The sequence below is a fragment of the Haemorhous mexicanus genome, chromosome 16, assembly GCF_027477595.1.
Source record: "Haemorhous mexicanus isolate bHaeMex1 chromosome 16, bHaeMex1.pri, whole genome shotgun sequence".
Classification (NCBI taxonomy): Eukaryota; Metazoa; Chordata; class Aves; order Passeriformes; family Fringillidae; genus Haemorhous; species Haemorhous mexicanus.
This window is the reverse complement of record NC_082356.1, coordinates 10,513,530-10,517,612: the sequence shown is the minus strand read 5'-3', so window position 1 is coordinate 10,517,612 and position 4,083 is coordinate 10,513,530. Positions and strand designations below refer to the sequence as shown.

At 59.9% G+C, this 4,083-nt stretch overlaps 1 long non-coding RNA gene across 2 annotated transcripts; it reads left to right on the top strand.

The window, feature by feature from the left end:
* The first annotated feature begins 263 nt into the window (after positions 1 to 263).
* LOC132334890 (uncharacterized) lies at positions 264 to 1,266 on the top strand. 2 transcript variants are annotated; one of them, XR_009488535.1, is made up of 3 exons: positions 264 to 324; positions 610 to 666; positions 958 to 1,266. It is a non-coding gene; the product is annotated as an uncharacterized LOC132334890 (long non-coding RNA). The 2 variants fall into 2 exon arrangements; XR_009488536.1 differs by lacking the exon at positions 264 to 324 and having other exon boundaries at positions 541 to 666.
* The last annotated feature ends 2,817 nt before the right edge of the window (positions 1,267 to 4,083 follow it).

Here is a 4,083-nt window from a genome sequence, read left to right as displayed (position 1 = left end):
GAGCCTCATGCCAATGGAGCCCCAAGCCAGCTGGGCTCTGCTGCGGGGCGGCACCATGGCTCACTGGGTCCTCTGCCCCATCCCGAGCCTGGCGCCTGCGGCTGTTGGCCAGGCCTCAGGGCTGTGTGGGCAGGGGGAGCAGTGCAGGGTGTAGGGAGCGCCCGGCCCTGGGGCAGGGCTCTCATCAACCCTTTCTCTCCGTGCCCTGCCACTCTCTGCAGCTGGGAGAGGATAGGAGCCGTGCGGCCGAGCGCCTGCGTCAGGCCCTGCCATACCTGCGGAGCCCACAGGAGCCCCTGCGAGAGGCGGCCGTCAGGTTCATCGGTGAGCCCCAAGCACTGCTCCCTCCCCTCCCCGCCCCAGCCCGCCGCAGCTCGGCCCCAGCACCGCCTTCTGCACCGGCAACAGGAGCCTGGGCGCAGGCATCTGCAGCCCTGGCTGGCCTCGGCACCGCTGCCACCCTCTGGCAGCCATGACCTGGGGCGGCAGCCTGTGCCAGGGGCCCGGGCTGAGCCCTGCCAGGCCAGCAGGGCGTGTGGCCTCAGGGCTGGCAGCACCCGTGTGCGGCAGCTGTGGCTCTGAAGGCAGGACTCGCTCTGTGTTCCCAAGGGATCGCCGGGCGCTACCTGACAGGGCAGCAGCCAGAGTTCCGGATCATCTGCATGGGTGAGTGAGGCCTGCAGGCTCTCAGCGGGGGCTGCCATCGGCAGCTGCATTCCCTGGCCTGCCCGTGGGCGGCTCCGCTACCTGCGCGCACCAAGGGCAGCATGGCCACAACACAGACACTCTTCAGGGGCCTGGGGGACATTCCTGGCCAGCAGCTGCCAGCTCGTCCTTCTTCTGTCCTGCTTCTTCCAGGCCCTGGCAGGAGCTGTGTGGGATGGACGTGGCAGGAGGCTCTGCCCAGGTCCCCGCAGATCCACCCTCTGACTGTGGCTCTGTTTCTCTCTCTTGCAGCCCTTCAGGACATGACGGATGACACCAGCCCTACCGTCTCATGCCTGGCACTTCAAACTCTGTACATCAATTTAGCTGTACAGAGCATTCCCTCCTCCCGACTCCAGAAGATGCGAGACCAACTCCGCCAGCTCTGGAAGTCGCGGCCTTTCCTGTTTCACCGTGGCTGAGTGTCCTGCTGTGGCGCCGTGGAGAAGTGATCTGGGAGGCTGCGTCTGCTGGGGCCACCTGAACCTGCAGGGAACACCTCTCCTCTGCAAGCACTTCCTTTCCCACCCTCTATAGGAACATTAAATTGCTGTTGTCATACGCCAATGTCCGGGAGCTTTCTCTTGGTGCAGAGTGTCTTCAGGCCAATAGGGAAGAGGGGAAGAAAGAGTTCTTCCTCTGAGCAAGTTGCCCAGAAGTGGTGTGGAAGGGAAAGTGGCCAAAAGCCCCTTGGCCTTTGGTGGTCCTGCAGGAACGTTTTTGTTTCTGCATCAAGTCTTCTGGAGCTGGGGGAACAAGTGAGTTCCGTGTCCGTCGAAGAGCAGAAAGCGGCAGGATGTGTCTGCTCCCAGCGCTTGCCTTGGCCGTTCCTTCTCAGTGCTGGCAGCATCATCAGGGACACACCTCAAGTTCTCTCATGCCGGAGTTATCCCAATCTTCTGCACTTGCCCAGCTTCCTCCCAGGTTCACCAGGGAAAATCGCTGCCCATGCCAGTCCATTCCCTTGCCCAGAAGGCACCTGCTTGTGTTTGGACCCGAGCTGCTGGCCACAGCCAGACGGGCAGCGCTCGCAGCATTGGCCATCAGACGCTGGGCTGACTGGTGATTTCTGGTTTCTCTCCCCAGAGTGCCAGGACATCATTAAGGGGTGTTTGTCCATGCAACCCTTGGACAGGCCATCCTTAGAAGAGCTTTTCTGTCATCCTTGGGTGCAGGGTGTTCCTCTGCCCTAGAAGATGGGAGAGATCCATGTGCACAGTTGGATCCAGGGGCCTGGCAGGTAACAGCTCCACACATCTCTTGGCAATCAGTGGCAAAGCATACCAGACTGGTTTTGTCCTGCCTGTAGCTCTGAGCAGGGGTCAGCAGAAGGGAATACGCAGCTCTTGGGCTGGAGCTGAGCTGGAGACCTGGTGTGGCAAGCACTGGTGGCCACCATCCCCGCTGGTTGTGTTTGTCTGGTTCATGGATGGCTGGGGCCCTGGGCAGAGCCCTGACAGCCTGGTCTGGCCCCAGGGAAAGAGAAGGAGCCCCTGGAGAAGCTATACTTGGTGGGGCTGCTGCTGGAGACACCAAGGAAAACCTCAAGGATGACAATCTCTTCCTCAGCCTGGCCAGCTGAAGATGATGGACTTTGATTCTGGCACCTTCTTCAAAGCCAGGCTCCATGCCCAAATTGCAGGTGAGTCCACAGCCATGGGGATGCTCCCAGATCTGAGCATGGCATGGCCTGGCCAGGCACAAAGGGTTCCCCCTTTGCTGGGGCAGATGCAATGAATTCTTCAGTTGGCTGCCCAGCTGCTTTTTGGCTCTGGGCAGCTGCTGAGGGCTGGATGTGCCGTAGCTGGCTGCAGGCTGGGCACATGTCCTGTCCTCCTGCTCTGCTCCCAAAGGCAGCAGGGATGGGCAGCTCTGGGCACAGCTCTGGGCACAGCCAGCATGGCCTGGGCACTGCAAGCTTTGGCACAAGGGGACAGGAGCCCTCAGCTGACAGGCAGTTTCTGGTGTCTCTCCTTGCAGCTGGGCTCTGTGGGTGCTGAGGCTGCTCTGGGCTCTGCTGGAGCTCAGCACTGGGCTGGAATCAGCCAAAGAAGAAATGGTGTGACCTGTAGCACAGACTTGCTTGAGCATTTCGGCAACACAGCTCAAGTTTGCAGAGTGTACACCTCCAAGGGAAAACATGACACCCCCCCCAAAAAAAAAAAACTTGTTCAATAACTTCTGAAATGAAATCAATCTGGGGTGACCCCAAATTACTTTTCGCAGCCTGCTCTAGCTGAAGCTCAGCCCTTCTCTGAACAGTTCTCTCCACTGCCTGCCTTTTACTTCCCAACTGCTCTCTTCCCACAGTGAGCTCCCAGCCCATCGCAGTCTCTATCACACTGTTGCCTTCCTTGGTGCCCCCTCACCACAAGGAAGAGGGAGCCCCAGACTTAGGAATTCATCCTGGGACTGGCTGAGGAGCAGCAATGTCTCAGAGGTCCAGTGGGATTTTAGTGTCATTCAGAGCCACTCTCCAGCCCTCAGCTCTGCTCACTGCTTAGTTCCTATTCCCTTTTCCTCATCCTTTCAGCAGGATGAGCTCTGTGAATCCCCTTGAGCCTCCCCAGCCCACTCTTCCCAGCCCACGCACCCCCCTCAGTTTGGCTGAAGCTGAAGCTTCTCTGTCTCCTCTGGCACACCAGTCCAGTGCCCTGTGCGGGGAGCCCCAGCCCAGAGCAGAGCACCAACAGTGCAGTCCAGGCTGGAGCAGCTGCCCTGCAGGCCTGGCTTGGCTCTTTGTGGCAAGGGAATGCTCCCTGTTTCCAGCTGTCCCTGCAGGATGGCCCCAGGGCAGAGCCCAGCTGGGCTCCCATTGCAGCCCCTGGAGCTTGGGGCAGACAGTGCTCCCAGAGCTGAGGTTCCTGGGGAGCACCCGGAGCGGTGCCTTGCACTCTGTTGCCGTGTGTCACAGTGCAGGCTGGCTGGTACTGTGTGAATGCACCAGCCCCTGCTTTGACTGAGAGGGGCCTCACCCAGTCACATCTCTGCCAAGGCTGCAGCATTTCACTGGCCAGAATCTGACAGGGCATAGAGATCAGAGTAATGAAATTATCCAGACTGGGTTTTTCAAAGGCCCTTTAGAAGGAAGGGCTTGAGAATAAACATTCTCTGTTTGCCACATGGACATTGGGGTGAGTGGTCTCTTTGTCTCCAGCCCATTCCCTCCCCCCGCCAATGTTACAGCCACCCACTCCCTCACACATCCCCCCTCGTGCCTTCCCACTGCCGTGTCCTGTCAGGGCTTCTCCAGCCCCTCATCCCTTCGTGGCTCTGTCCCCTCAGGGTCTCCCCCATCCCAGCCAACCTGCCCGGCAGCAGCACCACAGCCCCACAGCAGCTCCAGAGGAGCCCCAGCCAGAGGCACCTCAGAGCCCT